This window comes from Bubalus bubalis, chromosome 22 (genome assembly GCF_019923935.1).
Source record: "Bubalus bubalis isolate 160015118507 breed Murrah chromosome 22, NDDB_SH_1, whole genome shotgun sequence".
Taxonomy (NCBI): domain Eukaryota; kingdom Metazoa; phylum Chordata; class Mammalia; order Artiodactyla; family Bovidae; genus Bubalus; species Bubalus bubalis.
This window is the reverse complement of record NC_059178.1, coordinates 42438915-42462291: the sequence shown is the minus strand read 5'-3', so window position 1 is coordinate 42462291 and position 23377 is coordinate 42438915. Positions and strand designations below refer to the sequence as shown.

At 56.2% G+C, this 23377-nt stretch overlaps 1 protein-coding gene and 2 long non-coding RNA genes across 52 annotated transcripts in view; 2 read left to right on the top strand and 1 right to left on the bottom strand.

Moving 5' to 3' along the window:
• Positions 1-23377, top strand: part of CELF4 (CUGBP Elav-like family member 4) — a 312994-nt gene that overhangs the window by 112709 nt on the left and 176908 nt on the right. The gene's annotated exons all lie outside the window — the stretch shown is intronic.
• LOC123331117 lies at positions 11887-13980 on the bottom strand. The gene is made up of 2 exons (XR_006547581.2): positions 13842-13980; positions 11887-13092 (listed from the first exon to the last, which is right to left on the bottom strand). It is a non-coding gene; the product is annotated as an uncharacterized LOC123331117 (long non-coding RNA).
• Positions 12782-14464, top strand: LOC123331116. The gene is made up of 3 exons (XR_006547580.2): positions 12782-12914; positions 13333-13494; positions 13845-14464. It is a non-coding gene; the product is annotated as an uncharacterized LOC123331116 (long non-coding RNA).

Genomic DNA, 23377 nt, shown 5'->3' with positions numbered 1-23377 from the left:
CTTTGTCCTTAGAGTCTGGACAGCACCTCCAGACCAAGCAAAGGGTTCTGGCAGGGACTGGTTCTCCTCCAGAAAGCAGGGCATGCCACCTCCACCTGGAATCCCCTCCTACAGCTCCAAGGGCTGACTGGGGCTTAGTTAGAATCTTAGTACTGAGCTGAGAGCTAGAGAAGACACCAGATGTGTGGCCTGTCTTCTCTGGATGCCCCTCGATGTTCATCTGTTCATTCAGCCTATAGCAATAGCACATGGCATTAAGGTGGTCAGTTTAGTAAAACAAATGCGGTAGGAGGTGCTGGCGACTAAGTGAGACCAAAAAGGAATATTATTTCCATAGTCAGAACAAAAGAGGAAGGGCGGTCCAGGCAGAGGAAGCCTTGAGGTCAACGGCCAGGTGTAGGAACCATGGTGAGGAAGCAGGAGGAGTATTCGAGAGGAGGCAGGGGCCCGGTCTCCTCCGGAGGACCTGGACTGACCTGGAGGCAGCATGGTCCTGCAGGCTACAGGGGACTTGAGCAGACCGGCGATGCCAGCCCTGTCTCAGGCTCACTCAGGCTGTGGGGACTACGAGGGGATGGGAGGCAGTGAGGACCTGGCTTGGGACTGTATTGGGGTCTCAGGTGTACAGAAAGAGAGGAGATGAATTCTGTAGTCATTGCAGGAGTGAGATAAGGGAAGTTCAGGTTGAGGCCCCAAAGGTCTTTCATGCCTTCACTTACTTTGTTGTTGTTGCTATTTTCCAGTCACTAAGTTGTGTCTGACTTTCTGTGACCCCATGGACTGTAGCACGCCAGGCCTCCCTATCCCTCACCACCTCTTGGAGTTTGCCTAAGTTCATGTCCATTTAATCAGTGAATCCATCCAACCATTTCATCCTTTGTCGCTCTCTTCTCCTCCTGCCTTTAATCTTTCCCAGAATCAGGGTCTTTTTCCAATGAGTCGGCTCTTCACATCAGGTGGCCAAAGTATTGGAGCTTCAGCTTCAGCATCAGTCCTTCCAATGAATATTCAGTGTTAATTTCCTTTAGATGGTTTGATGTCCAAGGGACTCTCAAGAGTCTTCTCCAGCACCACAGTTTGAAAGCAAGTATTAATGGAAAACCTCCTAGCGTGGGGTCCGAGAGAGAGAGAGGATAATCCAAGAGCAGCATCCAGTGGACTTGAGGTTAACGGTGGGGCGGGCGCTTGGATGGTGGGGGCGTCGCTGACAGAGAATCATGCAGAAAGCCTTCCTGTTGCTTCCAACACAACCCGCACGTTGTCTCACTGCAGGCAGGAGGTGTTGGGCCTAGGAGCCTCCCAGACTCTGGGTAAGCTGCTCACCAAAGGCTGGGGCGGGACAGATGTCTCTGGGTCCATCTCAGGGTCCCACACACATGGCCATCGAGAGCGCAGTGGCCTTGGCTAGGCAGGTGACGCGTTTCCCATTTGTGTGACATTCACAGTCCTGGCCTCAAGGACTGGCCATGGTGAGCGTGCAGGTCTACCCACGGTCCCTCACACGTGGCCACCACTTAATAAGCAGTAGCTGTTGCTACTCCCACTGCTATGATTACTGTTATTATACCCCCAGCGGGGCTAAGGGTGGAGTGCGTTCCATTGTCACCATCGCTGGAAGAGAGCAGGGCCACCAAAGATGCTCCATGCCGGGGACCTTGGCTGCTGTTCCCCTGAGCTCACCCACTGGTCGGCGAGCAGGTCGTACATGCCACCCAGGGAAGGGGCCAGCAGTGTCCAGGCAGAGTCCAGGGCTCTGACCCAGACCAGAGGGAGGGGCCTGGCCCACCTACCTGCCTGGCCAGAGGAGGCCTCAGACAGAAAGTGCTGGGACACCCCCACCTCCAGGTTTGCCAAGGGTTCAGAAATCCCACTTTGTTGTAGGTCTCACGAGACTAGAGCTGGGGTTGGTACTCAGAGGACAGAGTGGTGATGGCAGAGGACCAGGGCCAGTGGCGGGTCTCCCGGGACTGGTCAGAGCCATCCCGCTTCGCATCTGCTGGCTCCTCGGGGTGTCCTGACTGGGGCGTTAGTTACGCTGCCCTCCCCGAGACCCCTGTCAGGAGCCGCTGAGCTGTGAACACACAGTCTAGTGTGGCCCAGCTTGGATGCCAAGGGAGGGTCCTGTGGAGGGGAGTGTATAGCAGACATGTGGATGAGGCCACACACACATGCATACACATGTGTGCACATACAGCACATGTGCACACACAACATGCATGCACCCAACATGTGTGCATACAGCACGTGTGTGTGTACACACACAACATGCATGCACTCAACGTGTGTGCACACAAAGCACTCAAGCACACACATGTGCAAACACAGCACACAAGCACACAACACACGTGTACACACCCCACCACCCCGTATAGGTGGTGGACTGTAGGGCAGCCCTCAGGCACCAGAAGGCACATCCTTCTGGGGTGTCCCTCTCCCTCTGAAGTGCCCACTGTAGGCACCACTCTCCCCCACCCCTGTCTTCCACAGCGGGGCTCGGTCAGCCTGATTCCGCACCTGTCCCTCTGCAGAACTGTGCCACCATAGGAGGGGTCTTTGGGTCCACCTCCCTGCAGTGCCCACCACCCCCATGTGCCAGGGGCTATTCAGATGGGAACTGCAGTGAAAAGGCTGCTTAGTGTTGACAACTCCTGTGCTCACCCTGGGTGTGGCTGTGGCAGGTCCACAGGTGGGGAGTGAAGCTCAGAGCGCAGCACTCTGACCTGGGTCCCTCCTACCCCTAAAACCAGTGCCTAGGTAGTGACAGAGGAATGCTTTGTCCCTGGCCAGGAGCATGTGCATTATTGCTCTGGACCCCAGAATGTCCCTAGGAGTGACCAAGACCAAGGTGGGGGAGGGGGAAGGTGCTCGGGGCCACCTCGCTGCCCTGCCAGGGTGCCGCGTGGGGGCAGCTCCGGGGCCAGCAAGGCTGCGGAGCCCGGAGGCCCCAGCAGGGAGATCGGAGGGCAACATTCCAGCCACGGAGATCATCAGGGATCGCCATGGCAACGGGGGTGCAATTAAGGCCCGTTTCAGCTGGGAGCAGCTGTGTGCACTTTATCTGCCTTGAATAAGGAGCAGAGAAAAAACCTGGGGAGGGAAAGGGGGTGGGGAGGCGGGCGGGAGGGAAATCGCAGTTCTTTTGCAGGCCTCTTCCTGTTCTGAGAGAAAGAGGAGAAGGGGGCGGGAGAAGAGAGGGAGGGAGAGAGAGAGATGGAGACCAAGAGAGACAGAGCCAGCCAGACAGAGAAAGAGGCACTGCGGGGAGACTGAGAGGCTGCAGGCAGCTCGGAGACGGGACGGGAGAGAACCAGAAAGAGACAGTGAGAGAGAGAGACATCTCACAGACATGCATGCAGACTCACAGACTCACTCAGAGACACAGACACAGGCACAGGAGGGAGCGAGAGCCAACACAGCCCTAACAGAGAAGGGAAGAGGACCTTCTAGAACATCATGGAACATCACCGCGCCCTCCCCTTTCTTACAGGGGAATCGTTTTCCAGCCGCCATGGGGCCTCTTGGCTTCCCCTTACTCCTGACACACAGACATACACACACAGAGTCATCCACCCCCTAAGCCTTTGCTCCTCTCTTGCCCCAAGCCTGGCCACTCCGAAGGCTTACACTCCTTGGGGCCCTCCTCCCCAAGACTCCCTCCACACTCGGGGACTTCAGCTCCCCTTCTGTCCTCCCAGGGGATAGGCACAGAGTCCTGCACACGGACGAAGGAGCAGTGGGCAGAGAAAAGAGCCTCACACTAAATAAGGGACACACCTTGAGGTTAAGAATTCAGAGTCTTGTTTTTTTTCCCCTTCCTGGCTGTGCCCAGATTCCAAATTCCATCTTTGGATCACCCTTCGGCAAAGATGCTCTCCGGCCTGGGGGAGGGGGAAAGATGGGAGCGTGAAGGCAGGAGGGGCTCTGTTTGAGGAAGCTTGATCTTGGGGTAGTAAGCTGAGACACTCCTGTGATTGTAGACAGCTCTTCCCCTAGCCGGCCCAGCACACCCCCGCCTCAGGGCCTTTGCACTTGCTCTGCCTGCTGCCTGGAACACTCTTTTTCCCACCCGATTACTTGGTTCTTTCCCTCATTTCCTCCAGGCATCTTCTCACATGTCGCCTTGCCAGAGAGGCCTTCCCTGGCCATTCAGTATAAAACAGCTGTGCCCTGGCCCCAGGACCAGCATCCTCTCCCTGTTCCTCTGCTTCACTGTGTCTGTCTCCACCCAACCTGTCCTGTCCTGACCTGCGTGACCTCTCTCCATGTGCTTCATGGGAGCAGGAACCTTGTTCTCTCTGCTCTTTCTGGATCCTAGAACAGGGCCTGCCCCACGGTGTCAAGGAGCCACTTTGTAAACCCTGCGCAGCCGTGGCTGGTGGCAGAATCTCTTCCACCTGCTGGAGTCACGCTGGCACCCTCATAGCAGAGTCAAGATTGAGTTCCCAGTGCCTTGACATCTCTTTCCGTGGGTTCCACATAGTCAGAGCCCACCCTCTCCTTTTTCCTTGTCCCTCACGTCCCAGGCCTCATTGTTCCACTCTGTGGTGATCAGAGGTAATCCGTTCATCCCTGCATCCTGGGACCAAGTCCCACCTCCTCTCTCATGACCTGAACACCACCTGCCCAGAGGGGTTCAGGTGCCCTGTTCTCCCCGGCGCCTTGCCCTCTTCCGGCCTCAGAGTATTACCTTTCCTGCAGACGCCTAGGGCTCCTGACTAGAATAAGGTGAGGCACTGTGGTTGGTGGCCAGCTGTGACTGAGCAAGCACCTCATCTCTCTGACTTGGTTTCTGGGCCATGAATCCAAGGGGTACAGCTCCATCAATAAGGGCTCCTGCTCTGACAGACCTGCTGGGTGACCGGCCGGGGCGGGGGGCTGCAGCTTGGTGGCTGAGAGGTGGCCGGGCAGCGTGTGCTGGGCTGTCTAGGGATACGGCTCTGCACATTCTGAAGAAGCCAGCACACGGTGGCGTCCCACAGGGCTTTCACCTGCACGTCGGGGCTGGACGCTCCTTGGGAAGTGCACAGAAAGGCTGGAGAAAGGGCAGGCAGAGGCTGCCAGGCCCACGCGGGCGGCGGGGTGGCCGCATCTATTCCTGGCAATGCCCTTGAAGGCGGTCAGAGCCATTCGAGGCAGATGCTGGAGCTCGGCTGGGGGCCACGGCCTGTTCCCGGAGCCCACGCGGAAGAGGAGGGGCATGGGGGCGGCTGCCCCTCCCGACCCCGCCAGCCAGCGAATGCCTGTCAGCCAGACACCCCCCTGAGGGGGCAGAGAGCAGCGTTGGGGAAAGAAGAAAACCTTCCTGAAGAGACAACTGCGGGGGTTGGGGAGGGTGGCAGGTGGGCCGAGCCGGGGCCTCAGCCGTGGATGGGGCTGCCCTGGTCTGAGAGGCTTCAGGGAGGTGGCGGGGGGGTGGGGGGTGCCTCACCCCATTCTCCACAGACGGGCCTGGGACCTCCCAGAGGAGAAATTAAAGGTCCCTGAGACCTGCCCAAGCCTCAGGCTCCCGCCATCATCACTGCCTCGAGGCCTCTGTGAGAAGACTCTGGTTCGTTCCCCCGAGTCTGAGGCAAGAAGCGGATGCTTGGTGATGCCACAGAGCCCGGAAGTTCCCTACCGACCATTCCAGGTTCTACACAACTGGCCCTTTGGCCGCCTCACAGCTCCAGCGGGTTCTAATGTGGGATGCGCTGAGGGCCCCACCTGTGGGCCCAGAAGACACGTTCCTGTCAGCAGGATGGGGGCGGGGGGCCCCGGGATCCTGGGGGGACCTGGAGCTGCCTGTGGCGGGAGGTGAGGGGGATGCAGTCAGCCCATGCGGAGCGCGTGGCCGGGGGTGGGACGAGGGGCTGAGGACCTGATGAGGCCCCCAGAAAAGACAAGACAGTCAACAAGGTTGGGAGCACTGCCCCAGACCTCACTTGCTATGCTAAGTCACTTCAGTCGTGTCCGACTCTGTACGACCCCATAGACGGCAGCCCACCAGGCTCCCCCGTCCCTGGGATTCTCCAGGCAAGAACACTGGAGTGGGTTGCCATTTCCTCCTCCAGTGCGTGAAAGTGAAGTCTCTCAGTCACATCGGACTCCCAGCGACCCCATGGACCGCAGCCCACCAGGCTCCTCCATCCATGGGATTTTCCAGGCAAGAGTACTGGAGTTGGGTGCTATTGCCTTCTCCGGACCTCATTTGGGGTAGATGCAAATCAGAAGAGAAGGTCAAATGCCAAAGGGACGGAGGGTGCAGATACCATCACCCACCCCCGGGGCCCCTGGGAACCCCAGGCACTGCAGCTGAGCTTCACAGAGGGTTCTGCTCTTTCCAGGGGCCAAGGATGTACTGGGGCTACTGGGGCTGCTCAGGGGCCCCCTGAGGATGGGGGATGAGCTCCCCAGGGAGGTAAACGGAAGCAGTCACCCCACATCCAGCTCCTGGAGAAGAAGGCCTAGGTGGGGACAATGGGGCCTAAATGGAGTCCTAGACCCAAGGGAGGCCAGGGTCTCAGTCTGGCTCTGACAGTCAGTGCCGGGGACTGTGAGTGAGTTGTGTCACTCCCTGTGCAGTGTCCATAGCAACAGCTGGGGACACTCAGCCCCAACCCGGCTGCCTCCCAGGGCTGTTGAGCAATGCCGTGAAAAAGGCACACAAGGCTTTTCATAAATCTTGACCATGAAGGTGAGGGTGAATCCTCTCCGTGACAACACCAGGTTGTGTAACTCAGGTTCCGTGTGTCTGCTGATTGGCTCCTAAGCTCCGGATCCCTTTGGCAGTGGCTATACAGGCACCCCCATGATGTGACATTAGCCTCCCAAGAATGGGACCCTCCCTTTATGAGACTGAATCTTTTATTTTACTCCACTTCTCGTGCCAGGGCAGAATTCTACTCTTGTTTCCTCACTCCTGCAACTGATCACACCCTGCTGGATCACTGATGATCGTGAAGGAAAGCTTAGTGGTGAATGAATGAGTGAATGAGTGAAAGTTACTCATATACGCACCATGCTCCTCCTATTTGGTAGAAGCTCCTTGAGGGGAAAAGAAAGTCTAACATGCCTGGTCGGAGAAGGCAATGGCACCCCACTCCAGTACTCTTGCCTGGAAAATCCCATGGATGGAGGAGCCTGGTAGGCTGCAGTCCATGGGGTCGCTAAGAGTCGGAAACGACTGAGCGACTTCACTTTCACTTTTCACTTTCATGCACTAGAGAAGGAAATGGCAACCCACTCCAGTGTTCTTGCCTGGTGAATCCCAGGGACGAGGGAGCCTGGTGGGCTGCTGTCTATGGGGTCGCACAGAGTCAGACACGACTGAAGTGACTTAGCAGCAGCAGCAACATGCCTGGTGCTGGTCACAGGGTTCTGTAGGGAAACCACTCAGGAATGTTGAACTGAATTAATTTGGCCCCCTCTTCCTCACCGCCTTCCCATGAGTGGCTCCAAGCATAGCAGAGGCACAGCGCCTGGAGACCCTCTGAAAACAGGCTTGACAGTTTGAGGGAGAGGAGATGGGGCTAAGGAGTAGGGAGAGAGGAGGTGTGAGAGGCCAAAGCAATGATGCTCGTGATTAAAGAGATGTCAGCAGATATTTGCCGAGTCTTTGCTGTGTGCCAGGACCGAGTGCATCACATGGACTCTCATCTGATCGTCCACCCCGGACGCCGGGACCATTTCATAGGCGGTGAAGCTGTCACATAGAGGTTAAGGACCTTTCACTGAAGGTACACAGCTGCTGAGTGGCAGAGCTGGGACTCAGGCCCGACCCTGTGGATCAGCAGCCCAAGGCTTTCCTGCCCTCCCCCACACAGCCTGGTGGTGGTGAAACCCACAGCCTCACTGGGGAGTAGGGACAAGAGGTTTTCTCTTTCCAGTTCTAACTGGCTCCTTGTCCCCATGCTCCCAGGGGAGCACCCCAAGGTGAGGACCCTGGGGGGCTAGCACCAGTCACCCAGACCTGGGGTGACCCCTCCAGGCTGGGGCTGCACAAGGGAAAGGAGGGGCCAGGAGCAGCCTGGGCCACCACCTCTGCCTGGCCTGGGACGTAGAACAGAAGGTTCACACTCTCTGATCTATTCAGCGCCTGCATGTGGATGGTGAGAGGTCAGAAGTGAATGGGGGGCTGTGGTATTTGAACTGCCCCAGCCCCCTCCTCACACACACGCCCACCTGGACAGACCCTCGCAGGTCTAGTTTGGTCTCTTCCTGCTAAGGCAAACCCTTCGTGTTTGGAAACTTCTCTGGAGCAGTGAAGAAGCCTGAGGGGAAGATGGTATTAGAAAGTCGCAGGTCAGAGCCCCCCTTCCCCTTTCTATAAAGTAGAGGTGTTCATACTGGCCCTGAGGTAGGGATTTAGGAGGATAAAGGCTGGCACACATGGGGTGCCTGGCGCGGCTCAGACGCTCAAAGGGTAGATAATAATCGTGAGGAGGAGGAGGATGGAGACGTGGTGACAGGCCAAGAGACCGCATAAAGCTCCCCGGGCATTGTAGCTGCCACGGTCTCTTCTCCACCATTGTCTCTTCTCCTTCAGCAGATCCTCTTTCAGCTTCTGGGAGAAGCTCTGGGTGACACAGAATGAATCCGACTCAGCCCTCCCCTTTCTCCCTTCTTTCCGAGTTCCCATCAGTGTGTCTGTCCCCTGCTGCCGGTCTCTCTGTCCCTCTGCCCTGCTGCCTGCCTCTGTCTCCCGGTGTCTGTCACCCTGCCTCTCTCACCCTGTCCCCTCACTCTCTCCTTGGCTTTGCCACCTTAATCATTGTGTCCTTGTAACTCAGCCCGGCTACCTGGCGGTAGCAGCGTCCCGCACGAGGACAGCCCCAGAGTTACACACCCGTGCCTGGATGCCAGCTCTGACCACCGGACCCCAGGCCCCTCCTCAGCTGGCCCCAAACATTCCTCGGGGACTCAGCCTCCTGATAACCGCTGTTCAGCCCTGCCTGGTTCTATTTCTGTCCCCAGGGGAGGGATGGAGTGAGGCAAGCCCTCGTCATACTCACTGGGGCTGAGAGCAGCCCCGGGGGCCTCGGTCTCTTTGGGTGTGAGTGAGGGGAGATTGGGGGGCTGTGCCATCCTAGCGTCCCATCCAGCTTCTCTCAGCCTGGCCTCGGAGGCCACCTGAGTCAGCCTCTCAGGAAGCAGCTAAGGCTCCCGGCCCCACCCTCAGGCTTACTGCATTTTTAGCAAGTGCACCAAAGTTAGACCCGCAGGGCCCCTCCCTCTCCCCGCGGGGCTGGGCGCAGCCCAGGGCTCCAGCCAGCCCTGTGTGCCCGCTGCAGGCCCGCCCGGTGCCTCCCACTCCCAGGATGTTCCAACAGCGCCCTCTCCTGGAAGCTCCCTGTCTTGTTTGTAAAGTCAGACCCCACTTGCTTGGGGAAGCCGAGCCTGGTGTGTCTGAGAAACTAGCAAGGGAGACAAGTCAGGGGAGCCTGTGGGCCAGGACACCCCCTCCCCATGGAGCCAGGGTGAGGAAACAGCTGCCCCAACCCCTGCACTTCCCCCTCCTGCTTCCGCCTCAGATACTGCAGGTGTGAATGCGAGTGTGTGTGTGTGTGAGACAGTGTTTCTTCTGGAGAAGGGCAGCTTTGTTTATTTGGGCTGTAACCTTGACTTTTGGGTAGAGCAGGGCAGCGGGACTCTTTGGAGCCCGGAGCAAAGAGTTTAATATTCATAAGTGACCTCCCCATAAATGGACTCCGGTGCTACAGAAGGACTCAGAAATGACACCCTCCAGCTCCCCGAGCAGTGGCCTTTCTCAGGGAGCTCATCAGCGCCTCAAGCAACAGCTCCTGATTGCCTGCTCATGGTGTTCCCAGATCTGACCCGGATGCTGGTCTCCTCCATGCCACCCATACAGGGGGGTCCGTAGGGCTGTGAGGGCCCTGCATGCAGGGTAAACACCACAGGGCTCAGGGCGGTGGGCTCAGCATTTCACCCAGGCTCTCACACCCAGCGGGAACCCAGGAAACGACAGTATAATAGGTCAGGTCTAACATTTAATTGGCACAGTGGCTCATTTCACAGATGGGAGTGATGAGGCAGGGAGAAGTTAAGTAATTGGTCCCAGGTCACACTACCACTGGGCTTCCCACGTGGTTCCATGGGTAAAGAATCTGCCTGCAATGCAGGAGACTCAGGAGACGCAGGTTTGATCCCTAGGTTGGGAAGATCCCCTAGAGGAGGGCATGGCACCCCACTCCAGTATTCTTGCCTGAAGAATCCCATGGACAGAGGAGCCCAGCGGGCTACAGTCCACGGGGTCGCAAAGAGTCAGACACAACTGAAGCGGCTGAGCACGCATGCACACAGCACCAAAGTGGCAGAGCTGGGATTCAAGGTCAGGCGTTACAGATCCGAAGGAGACTCTCAGGGACACACGTGACTGTGTCATCGGGCTATATTCAGTTACATAAACCTCTAGATTTTAGCATCTGTTTTAGGCTCTGCCCTCAGAATATGCACACTGAATGTTTGTTGAGCTGACAGCTTGCCGGCATCTTGTGGTGGGCAGTGCATACGTGGTAGATGAAGGCTGGATGAATTGGACCCAAACGGGGGCTGAGCTTGTGGTTGTGGGAAGAGACTGGGCCTCCGTGTTGATGACCCCCACCCCCCGCCCCAGGGAGCAGAGGGTGCAGAGGGCTCGGGTTCTGCTCCCCACTCTCCCAGATTGGGGCAGGAGAGCTGGCTCCTCTTCCTGAGGGTTTTGAGGGACAGAGCTTGGCAGCCTCTCTCCAGCCATTGGGGAATTGACCCCTCGTCTTCCTCTTCCTACCCACTCTGTGTGCTGGCACTGGGGTGGGGTGGGGGCAAGGTAGGGGTGCAGCTGGAAGACCTTTGCTAATTAACCCAGAGTCTGCCTTGTGCGTCTACCTTTAAGCGGAAGGATGACTCCTATCTTATCTTCTTCTACTTTTGTAAGCAAAGGAAGGAGAAGAAAGAAATCCCAGGAGGCGTCCAGGCAGATATGGGTGAAGATTCAGCCCCTGCGTGGCCTCATGGTCTGGCACTAAATCACAGGGGACCCAGCTTCACAATCCACCAGGTCCCATAGGGGACACGGGGTGTCACAGAGAACTGGGGTTCTCACCCCTTGGTTAGTTCACAGATGTGGGGACAAGAAGAAGCCCAGTGTTGGGCCATGTGTGCCTTAGGGCCGTGTGCTGGGGAGACAGGGGGGCTTAGGAACCAGGTAGAATTTTGGAGCATGGAGAAGACAGGAAGATAGGTGTAAACCAACCTAGCGCCTCAGGAGACAGAGACGGCTCTGTGGTTGGTAGTGGGCTCTGTGCAGGCGACAGGGAGAGCTTAATAGAGCAGACAAGAGAGATTATAGAGCCCAGCCCAGCTGCTCCTTGGAGAAGTCTAAGATTCCAAGTCACCTGCAATCCTGTGAATGTAGCTCCCACCCCTCCTGCAGCCCATGCTACTACTGGCTGCCCAGCCACTTCTTAAGGAACGTCCGGAGAAGCACAGCACAATCTGTTTCCTGGCATTTGGAAGTGGGCCCTGTCTACAGAAAGCAGCCTGTCTGGGTTCCTTCTCCCCCAGAGTCACTGCTAGGCCCTCTCACAGCGCACCTGTGGTTTGTGTCCAGCTCGGCTCAGCAGTGTCTGGCCCCGTGAGCCCATCACCCCAGCCAGACCCTTCTGCTTCTCCTGAGATATTGACAGGCCCCCTTCTCCCTTCCAGGAGGGGCTTTTGGCCCACCCGGCCATTAATTTGCAAAAGGACCATTTTCTGCTTCAAAGGAAAGATGATTTTTTTTTCCCCCTCTGAGATCTGCAGTTTTTTAATATTCTCAAGTGACTAGCCAGAATCGATCTAAGATCAAGTTTGGTGCATGTTGAGTGTGGATTCTCAACGTCTGTTTTCATTTTTTACGGCAAGATCCAGTGAGCAGGCAGATGAATGAGGGGCCAGAGGCTTGGGGCCCCACAGAGCCCTTGTTACCTGGATTTTCCAATTTCTTCCTTCAGCTGAGCTGCTGAAGAATTTAACCCCTCTCCTCCTCCCCAACTCCATCCACTTATCCTAAAGCCCCCCAGTGTAATTCATCCTCCTTTCCCAACTCGAGCCCAGCAAGCTGTGTGGTCAAGGGTCTCTGCAGTTCAGACTCAGAGATCCAGGGGGTCTGAAGAGACCACCTGTGAGTTGCAGAAGTCAGGAGGGCTTCCTGAGAGGGGGTGACTGATTGGGCCTTAAAGAATAGAAGGCTCCCTGGGCCAGGGCCACGTGTTTCATGCTGGCTGGGGAGGTGATCTGGCTCCCACTCCAGAAACCCTGGGCGAGGAGATGTCTGCTTCTGTTTCATGTGGGCCTTCCCCAAAGGAGGGTGACTTGTGAGATACAGGGTAAACGCAGGTAGACGGCCCGACTCAAGAGGATGGCCCCCTGGCTGCCCCCAGAAACCCCCCGGATGGACTGGGCTGCTCCAGCCAAAACCACCCTTCTCATTCTGCGCCTCCTTCCTCATTACCCCATTACTGTAAATAACATCTTCCCATCCGAACAATTAGCCTCCTGGTTTTAAAGCTCCCAGTTTTTTTTTTGTTGTTGTTGTTGTTTTTTTCTGGTTCTGAGGCCCTAACGTTGGAAAACACAAGCACAACCAGCATCTGTCTGCGGTCTCCCTCCAACCTGCCCGGCCATTAATGCTCTTATAGCGGCCCTCCCCGCTTTGCTCCTCCTCCCGTTGCTGGGTTCTGGGAGGGGGAGGAGCCAGCTGCCCGTGCAGGGAGGAGGCGGGGCAGCTGAGCTTCCTCCAGGATCTGCCCCGCCCTGCAGGGCTGGGAGGAAATCTTTAAAACAAGTTCCCAAGCCTCCCTTCCGCGGATGTGCAGAGTCACCGGTCCAAGGGAGGGGAGAGTTAGCCGAGATCTCAAGTCAGGAAGGGTTTAGACAGCAGCAGCGTGGTAGTAATGGTAACAGTCGTTAATATACCCACTGTCTGATATCTGTATTCTTTGCACCACTTGCCAGAATCGTCCTCGGGTCCATCAGATCCTTTAACAAGCTCAGGAGGAGATCAGGGGAGAATTCTTATCTCCATTTCAGCAGAGAAACTTAGGCCCGAAGAGACTGCACGGTTTACCCAGGATCCTAGGAGAACAAACAGATGGATGGCTAGTTGGGTGGGTGGGGAGTTAGGTGGATGGGTATTTAGCTGGGTCATGTAGGTGTTTGGGCAGCTGGGTACTTAGGATGACAGGAAGACTAGCTGACTTCAGCCAACAGCCATGTCTCCCCTCCTGGCCACTCAAACAGTAATCACCTGCCCTGTAGGAGGCAGGCAGTTGTATTTTGATGAAGCCAATGCTATTCACTAATTATTCCCTGCAGGTCTCACGTCCTCCCTGGAAAGGGAAACAGCTTCTCCTCTGTCTGTTCCCTCACCTCCATGTGTGTATTTTTGGAGCTAAAACTCAGGACATCTGGTCCAATAAGGAGGATGAGCTCCTAGACGATAGGAGACGCGAAATCAGGGCTGCCCGGAACTGAGAGGTGAGCTGGGCTGCTGCCCCGCTGGGCTGGGGACAAACTGGGCACTCAGCCACAGCCAGCAGGGCCCGCGGGGCTGAACGGGAGGCAAGGACACGCCTGCCCTTCCTCCACGGTTCTCCAGGATGTCCTCGGGGCTCCAGGGGGAGCGCACAGCCCAGCATCCACACCCCCACCTCCACCTGGTTGTCAGTTCCAGCACGTTCCCCCTCGCCAAGGCCCCCCAGCCAAGGCTGCCTGAAAAACTCCACCGGGAGCATGTACAGGACACCTTGGGTCTAATGTAACATTTAATGGCCAAATCTCTTCAGGCCCCTGCGTTAATACAGAACTATCTTACTGGTTCTTACCAGACAGAGTCACACTGCTAATGGCTCCAGGGCTGAAGCTGGGCAAGAAGGAGGGGATGAAGGAGGCAGTGATCACAGACACCTTGCAATAGCCGGGAGAGGCGGAGGTGGGCCATCGAGAAGGCCAGAGCTCTGCCCTTGACCTCTCAAGGCCAGGCCCTGCGGCGTTCATCTCTCGTATCCCAGGAGCCTGAGGCTGGGTTGTGCCCACGTCCTTGGACACCAAGGGGCAGAAGGAACTGTACCCTGGCCAGCCAAGTACTTCCAGGGCCTCATCCGTGCCCCTCTGCTCCATCAGGTAAAATGGAGCAACCCTCCCTCTGGCACTCTCTCCAGCCAGACCCCCTTCCAGCTCCGCCTCTGACCAGCTGCTCAACCTTGCACGTGTCTCTTTGCTTCTCTGAACCTCAGTTTTCTCGTCTGTAAAATGAAGGACGGCCCGGAGAGTCCCCGAGGCCCTCTGCAGCTCCAGCCTCGGACTGCAGGGCTGCTGGCTCTCAGGTGGAGGCAATTTCCCAGATCACTGAGCCCCACCTGGCCACCATCGTGTGAGGGCCTCCCCTGGGCACCGGCCGTCTGGAAGCACCGCCATCCATCTTTGTGAATATCTGGTTAAAACACTCACCTAATCCTAACCTAATCCTTTCAATTTGGGGAGAGAATTGAAGGGAAAAAAAAAAAAAAAAAACGCAAGCAGCCTGAAGCCTGAATGCTAACAGATGGGTAAAAAGTATGTATAAATTACACCCGCTGCTGTCAATTCAAGCTCTCCAGATAAAGTGATATGAAAGGTGTTTCATTTATAGGGGAAATTAATTGCCAGCTGTATGACTGGATGGTGCAAAGAAACCACAGCCACACGATGTGTCCCATATATTCTTCCTGGCTGGATTCAATACCGTCTGTGCCAAGGGCACCCGCTCAATTCCAGACCTTGGGGTGGGGAGCGCTAGGGTAAAAATGACCCTAAACCGACCCTTCCCGACGTAGGATGCAGCCAGGGGAGCTTCAGACGTGGGGGCACCTGGCATTGCCTCCCTCCCCTCCACCAGGAGGGCTCATCGGGGTCCCGCTTTCTTCATCCCTCAGGGATTGAGTTGTGTCTGTTCTACGTGTGAAAAGACACCTTCTACCCTGTCAGTGCTCTGAGCACAGGACCAAATGGCAGTCCCCTTGTGGCCCTACCCAGTCTCGCACCCCCAAGGTGGACACTGACTCCTGTGTTAGTGTGCAGCATGGTGCCTGGAGCACCAGTCACATCATCTATTCCGTGACCACCTACCGGCTCTTCAGCCAAAGGGCAACATGTGACCTCTCTGGCCTCAGTTTCCACATCTACAAAAAGTTACTGTCTTAGTCAGCTCAGGCTACTGTAATGGAATACCACACGCTGAGTGGCTCGAACTGAAGAAACTTGTTTCTTATGATGATAGAGGCTGAGAAGTCCACAATCAAAGTCCTGGTGAGAGCTCCCCCCACCCTCCCTGGCTTGCAGACAGCCACCTGAACCTTACCTGGCAGAGAGGGAAGGAGCTCTGGTCTCTTGCTGTTCTTACAAGGGCACTAATCCCATCATGAGGGCCCCACCCTCATGATCTCATCTAATCAGCCACTCATCAAAGGCCCCTCCTCCCAATACTATCACCTTGGGGTTTAGGGCTTCAAGGTATGAATCTGGGGAGACACAATCAGTCCATAACAGACATGCCTAGTGGAAGGCCCACAGTTCCTTTCCTGTGCTCAAGTGCTGATCTCAGTGTTAAGGGTCTTATTATCTCTGTACGTGCTGTAGAGATCAGGTGGCCAAGAGAACATCTCTGCAGGAGGTGGAAGCAGCAAGAATGAGCCTGAACTCCTCTTTGCCAGAGACTGTTGACAGAAGAGGAGGCGGGCCTCACAGGAAGGGGCCCCCTAGGCCTTGCCCGGGTTCCCCTGGAATGTGGGATAGGGTGGGGAGGCAGAGTGTTGGCAAAGCCAGGACAGTTTGCACCCCACACTTCTGGTGTCTGTAGGACGTCCCTCAACACAACCACCTCCACCAGCAGCTTTCTCTGGATTGTGGTGATGAAGTGTGTTAGTCACTTAGTTGTGTCTGACTCTCTGTGACCCCATGGACTGTAGCCCACAGGGCTCCTCTGTCCATGGAATTCTCCAGGCAAGAATACTGGAGTGGGTAGCCATTCCCTTCTCTGATGGGGGCGGAGGGGGGGGTGGCAGGTCTTCCGACCCAAGGATCGAACCCAGGTCTCCCACATTGCAGGCGGATTCTTGACTGTCTGAGCCACCAGGGCACCCCTGGTAAGGAGATCCTCCCTTACCAGAACCATTTCTGAGAAGGGCAGACTGAAGTGCTGAGAGACTTCCCAGCTCTCAAACCACAGTCCCCTCCGCTGACAGACACTCAGAAGCTGTCTCCTGCACTCTCACTCTGCCCCCTCACCCCATCCTGTCCAAACAGCAGGGGGAGAGCCTCCAGACTGGGAAACTCTCTGTGGTTCCTGCATTCCCCGCCTGCCCCTTCTTTCTTTCTTGGGCAGGAGGCTGGGCCTGTGTGGAGAGGGCTGTGTAGGGCACGCGCAGGACCCTGCATGTGCGCAAAGCCGCCTGTGTGCCCTCGGGTCTGGAGCCGCACCCCCCCACACACACACCTGCCTGAGGGGTCTTTCCATTCTGATGGGGGGAGGGGGTGAGTGGGAGGATTTCCATCCTGTGCCACCCCCCCCCCAAAACGTTTATCAGAACTATTAAGACAATGAGCTAATATTCTATTCAGATTTAAATAATAAATTAATCTGCATAATACTGAGGAGGCCTGAGAGAGACTTAATTATCTAGTGTACTTTAGGGTGGAAATGGAGGGTGGGGATCGTGCTGGGAATAGACAAACTAACCGGTGATCACACTGAGACTGGGTTGAGAATGCCAGCCCTTGGGCCAAGGTAGGGAAGTGCCCCCGCTCCATCTGGCCTCAGAAACTCCCTCCAGTGGGGAGGATGCCTGCATCTCTGACCACCCCGCCAGGGAGCACTGGGGACTCAGGTCCTCACACCACTCGCCCTCCTGTGCAGGAAGCAGGCAGCAGCTGGGAGACGGCAAGAGACTGGAGACCCTGTGCAGCCTCCAGTGTTTGCTGGGGAAGCACTGGGGTCAGAGGACCCCACTGCTGAAGCCATGTGACCTTGTTCCTTGTGGTGTTGCTGTTGTTCAGTCACTAAGTCACGTCCGACTCTGCAACCCCACGGACTGTAGCCCGCCAGGCTCCTCTGTACATGGGATTCTCCAGGCAAGAATGGGAGTGGGTTGCCATTTCCTTCTCCAGGGGATCGTCCCGACTCAGGGATCAAACCTGTATCTCCTGCGTTGGCATGTGGATTCTTTACCACTGAGCCACCAGGGGAGCCTGGTGTGACCTTAAGCTGGCAAATTAACTTCTCTGAGCCTCAGTTTCCACCTATCAAATGAGGGTGCTACCACCTATGTCCAGAGTAGCTGGAGGTTAGATGCTACCAGATGTGCAGGAAGCCCTCAGGAAACGGAGAGGCACAGACGAGGGTCGCCATGAGCTGTGTACAGTGAGCGTGTAGTCTCCCCAACGTCTTAAACAGCGGTAAGCAGGGCGGCAGGGTTGACGCTTGTGTTCCTCAGCCAGGCAAGTAAGCGCCAGACCTGTGGTTAATTTTTCTCTCTAGCTGGTTCCTGCTGCTCCCTGGGAGCTGAGCTTTTCACACCCCGAGCCAGCCTGCCCTAGAGAGGACTATTTTCAGCGCAGCATCTACAGCAACAAAGATGTGAAGTCACTCCTGCTGCCTTCAGCTCACCCCGCCCGCCCTCCCCAGCTCCTGGGGGAGGTGAGGGGAGGTGGGGGGGGGGGCGGGAGGCCAGGCAGGGGTCCAGAGCACTGCCCACCCACCCTCTATCCTCTGCACTCTGTGAACCCCCTCCCAGGGCCCATTTCCTCATATCCACTAGTTTTCTCCTCCCCTCCCTGCAGGTGGCCTCAAGGCTGGGTGGGGCTCTGACTGGGAGATCAGGGGTCCCGCTGGGCTCTCCCTGGGAAAGACACACTGGGATGGGCTAGCGCGCTGAAGACCAGGGTGTCAATCAAGGCTGAACCCAAGGGAGCGGCTTCCTCCTCTGGGAATCTCCAGGGAGCTGGGACCTTGTAGGTGTGTGATGAGGTGGGGGCATGCGGGAGGCACCTGAGTGATGAATCATCGCAGAGGACCCAGGCAAGTGGGTGTTGCTGAGATCCCGAGCTGAGAAGAGCTTGATCATTTGTTAAGTTCAAAACCTGTCAGTTGTCTCATTCAGCTCGGCAAAGAGAACCGAGGATGGGAGACCTTCCACCACAAGGGAGAGAAACTTAGTGGCCAAGGGAGCAGAAACCAGACCAGAGGAGCAGGTAATGCCGCTGGCTGTGGAGAGGGGAAGGCGTGGCAGCCTCGCCCAGACCCAGACTAGAGCCACACACACAGGGCCGTGACGTGTCAGACACGGCACACAAGCCAGGAGCACCCCCCAAAACTCACAGCCCGTCCAGGTCCAGGGAATGAGGCAGCGGTCACCAGTCAGCCTGCCAAGCCCTGGGCCTCCTGCAAGATATGCAATCCTCCATGGTTTCTAGACGGTCCTGTTCCTCTCTTGGAGAAAATGCAGCTGGAAAAACACCCCCTTGTCTCAGCTCGGCTAGTAAGGGGTTTTGTTCCCAGGCAGCCAGGACACTGAGGATCTAAGCCCTGACACGTGGGATGCTGTGAAAGGCAGCACCCCCAAGCCCCCAAAGAGGGGCCAAGGGAAGACCCGACAGGGGCTGGGGGAGATGGGAACCCTTACAAGTGAGGGTGGGGCCTGGTTCTGGCCCCTCGCCACGCCCCCTAGAGTTTCCCCTCCTGTGGCCTGGTCATTCTTACCACCCAGGGTTTCAGAGGAGGTGGTCCAAAGATCCAGATCCATACAGCCACCATCAACGAGCTGCCATCCTCCCCCAGGGACAAGAAGAAGCAGCAAAGGGAGACAAGCTTGTTCCCTGCTCGAGGCTTCAGCTGGGACATGAAGGTGGGGGCTGGGGGCTGGGTGGCATGTTCAAGGCTGAGCTTATGAGCTGCCTTCCAAACCAAGCATGAGGACACTTGGGCATTGGGTACAGGGAGCAGAGTGCCCTCCCCACCCCCTCCGCTGGGACAGTCTGCTGGCTGTAGGTGTTTGTTGATTGCAGCTGGGTCTCCTGCCATCCACAGACCAGCCTGTCGGAGTCCAACTTCTCCACTGCTCCTTCAGCCCCCTAGGGAGAGGCACCAGCCTGCCCCCAGGTCCATGCCACACCTTGCTGGTGTAATGAGGCGCAGACCTCACGCACAGAGGCAGGCAGGTCAAGGAAAACAGTGGCCAGGTGTATCGCTCCGCTCTGGGGACAGGAGCCACAGACAGCCACTCGGGTGAAGAGGATGGGTGGCGCGCCCCCCCCCGGGAGCCGCAGGAGTGGCTCGGGGCTTTCCAGCCATCAAGGGGCTCCCCTGAATGGTCCCTGGAAGTCAAATCCCTATGGTCACAACTGCAGTTAACAGACTGAAAATGCCAGAAACCAGCCTCCCGAGCTTTGCACGAGCCCTGCAGCCAGAAGTGGGTGCCCCCTCCTCCTCCGGGTAACCCCAGGCCTTGTTGTCTACACCCGTCATTGGGTGGTTAATCGTGTATGGCCTTGAAACACAGCTTCTCTCTTTATTCTGAACTCTTCATTATTAATTTGCTTTTATGGTTTATGTTTCAGAGTTTATGGGCAGCTTCTCTTCTCCCCAACAAAACTGTAAGCTCAGTGAAGTCAGACACCAGGCCTGATTTTTCTGTCTTACCCTTGGCACCTGGAGAAGGAAATGGCAACCCACTCCAGTATTCTTGCCTGGAGAATCCGATGGACAGAAGAGCCTGGTAGGCTACAGTCCATGGTGTCCCAAGAATCAGGCACAGCTTAGCGACTAAACCACCACCTCTACCCTTGGCACCTAGGATGCTAAATAGCACCTCCCATGTCCTGGACACTCAATTTAACATTTCTCTATTTAAAGCCTTCCGAACTCTGCCTCTCGCTGGCATTTCAAGTCTTAAACGAGTTGGCCCATCTCAAGGGCTGGTTTCAACACAGCAAGCCATCTTCCAGGGTTCCAGACACGAGTCACCCTACCAACCTCCATCTGTCCCTTCATGCTCAGGCAGGCAGGATCATAAAACCAGGGAGAGAATGAAAGTTCAATATTCTGTGGCCCCTCCCCATGTGCTCTAGGAATCCCTTCCCTAGCATCTCTCACCCATGGTCACCAGTCTTTACCTGCACCCAGGTTTACTTACTCCCCACTTGCCAGGTGGCCCATTCTGTTGTTGGCCAGTACTTATAGATGTTCCCAAAGATAGTCATGGCCAGCACATGGAATTTTAAGATCATTTCCCAAAACAATGGTTTCGATGTTACTATTAGTTGCCTACTGTGTGTTCTGTGCTCTGCGGGACACTCTGGGGACAGACAGAGCGGAAGATGTGATCCTGGCCTCAGGCAGCATCCAGTCTAGTCGGGGACCAGACAATGGAAAAAGGCTGACCCCACAGAGGAGAAAGCATCACCTGCTATACTGTTTAGGCAAGAGCAGAGCCCGGGTGTGCAGGCGGGCCACCTGTAACTGCCGGGTGATCTAGATCCTTCCCTGGACAGCCCCTAGTATCCTTTCCTGCAGAAAAAAGGTATGGACCCAGAGGGTCTCTAAAGCCCACCCTGGTTCTCACATCCCTGGGAGCACAGTCACCTCCCTGGGCAGATGAGCGTGGGAGTCACTGATCCTGGAGGTGCAAGGGTGGCACCCCACTGGCACAATTTCCATCACTCCTCACCTCCGACGGTAGTTCATGCAGTTCACTCCATGCATTCATTGGTTTTATTGAGCATCAGAAATATATGTATGTGGCAATGGCATGACTGTGTTGTACAGCCCATAATTAGAACAGGAGCCAGATGTTAGAAGGAAACTTGGCGGTACTTACAAGCTCACGTCTAACCAAGAACAAATCAAAAGAGCATAAAATATAAAGAGTATGAAGGTGCCGAGAGGATACGGTAAGAAAATCATCAGAGGCAGGAGGTCGATCTAAGAAAACGTCCTATAAGAAGGTATGTTGAGAAGCATGTGAAGCAGAAGGGAAGGCTGGCCGCAGGTCTGGGGCACCAGAGCCAGTCTCTCCAGGGGGGCCGCAGCAGGGTACCCAGGCATGGCTCCTGGGGGCTGTCTTCAGGGGCTTCCAGGAGGAGTCCGGGACCCTGCCTTGAATGATGCCGCTGACCCTAAAGCATTAAGGGTCATTCCCAGTAGGACATGGACACACAGTCTTGGTCAGACACTTATGTCAGATGGTGTGAGTGAGAACAAGTTATATTCTCCCCTGCATTTGCCATCTAGAAACGCTTGTGTGGCCTCTTAAAGCTCCACCCTTCTGCTGTGGGGATTTGCTTGGCTGGGCCACACTTAGCCTTCATCTCACTGTTTGTTGTTGTTTATAAAGCTGGAGGACAGTACCACCCGCCCTGTTTTCTCTTATTTGTGGAATCCTTCTTTCTCTAATTTAGTCTTTTCAAATAAGAGATAGGAGCACAGAGGCCCTCTTTCCTGTTTCCCAGCTCCCTCTCTGGGCCCAGGTGGGATGTAGGGGTGGGGATGGGGGGCTCCTACGGTGGGGCCAGTCTGGGTGAACTCTGGAGCCTTCCCCAGCACCCCCAGATGAGAGCTGGGGTCCACTGCAGTGCTGGTTGCTCTTCAGCCATTGTATCAGGGATCCAGAAGGAGCGAACCCAAAGGAAGGACCAGATAGAAGCCAAGGCTAAGCAGCCAGGTGTCCCAGCCTCCCCGCCCCTGCAGAGACTGCAATGGACAGGCATCATTTGTGCTTCTCACTCCCTGCCATCAGTGGAAAATTAAAACATTCAAGGCGGGGAGACCTATTTCATGCCTCTACAGCTTTTCCCTAGGACGGCAGCATAAGACTCAGGAGGCCTAATTATGTGAGCACAGCCAAGCCTCTTGGGACCTCAATTTCCTCATCTGTAGATTGGGCATGATGGTGCCTGCCCTGACAGCCTTGCGGATGTGTTAGGAAGACGAGAGATTTAATAAGATGGCACTTTGCAAAGTATAAAGTGCTAAGCTCACCTGCCATGGATGTTTAATACTTTAATCTCATTATAGTGACTGGTTTATGGAGGTTTCAGGTAACTTAAAGGAGAGAGCAGCTATCTAATGGAAGGAGAATGGGACATGAAAATCAGAAAGGGATGATAGCCCCCCAGGAAAAAAAGTACTTGTCCTCCACAGAATGCCTTTGTAACCATTGGCCAGCTCTCACTGGGTACCTACTGTATGTCAGGGAGTGACTAGACAGTGGGCAGATGATGAATAAGGAGAGAGCTGTCCCAGGGCAGAGGGGCGTGGAGGGGGCCCCTGGCACACGACTCACCAGGATGCCCAACAGGATTGGGGTATGGAGACCTTCCTGCCCTTTCTCATCCCCAGATCCAGGCGGGACCCAGTGCCCAGGCCTCCAGCAGCTGGGAACCAGGGCTGAGGGGGAAGCTGGCAGCAGAGGAGGCTTGGGGGAGGCAGCCCCGCCCAGAGACACCTGCAGCTATAAAAAGCTCCTGTCCCAGCTTCGGCACAAGTGAGAGCTGCTAATGTGAGCGACCGGCAAGCTCCCCAGGGTGAGGAGAAGCAGCAAACACCTCCTCTGGGGAGCGGGGTGCCCGAGAGGAGCAGCATGGGCCAGGCATCCTGAAGGGGGGTCATTTTGGCTCAGCCCCTGGGAGGGGGGTCTCGGGCAGAGGCCAGGGGGTGATATCTGCTGTGGAGCCAGGAAAACAGGCCACCCCCACTCCCTGCTCATCACCCTCCCATCACTGCACCCCCACCCCTGCCCGCAGAGTCAAGACACATCAACTGCTTCCTGGATCCCTTTGTTTGCCTTAAACCTTCGTTATCTGGGGTCAGTCTCTCTCTGCGCTGGCTTGGGTTTCATGCCTGGCTTCAGGTTTTGTTTCAAGTCCCCGCGGGCTTGAGCTCGGGGGCGGCTGTGCTTTTCACCATCCTGCCTGGCTCCGACCTTCCCCTCCCCAGGTGTGTGCGGGGTGGGGGTGGGGACCACGGCAATGCTATTACAGTATTTGCATTTATATGAGGCACAGACCCCAAGTCTCCGGTCTCTGGATGCTTTTACAACCCTGTGTATACATAATTTATTTTTGTTGCTATTTAATCAGTCTCGGTGTTGAGATGAAAAGTTTCCAAGGGGCCCCAGGTTATTAGGCAACTTTCAATTCCAGCAGCATTGACTCAGTGCGTGGGCCACTCCCCCGCCAAGCCCCCGCTCAGCTGCAGAGGTGGGGGCAGGGGGCTGGGCAGGAGGTCGTGGGGTTCCAGCGCATACAGCAGGCTCACGCTGAGGCTGGGGTGCTGGGGACAGGGTGCAGAGCCAGGGGTGGCCAGGAGAAAGATGCTACAGGAGAAGTC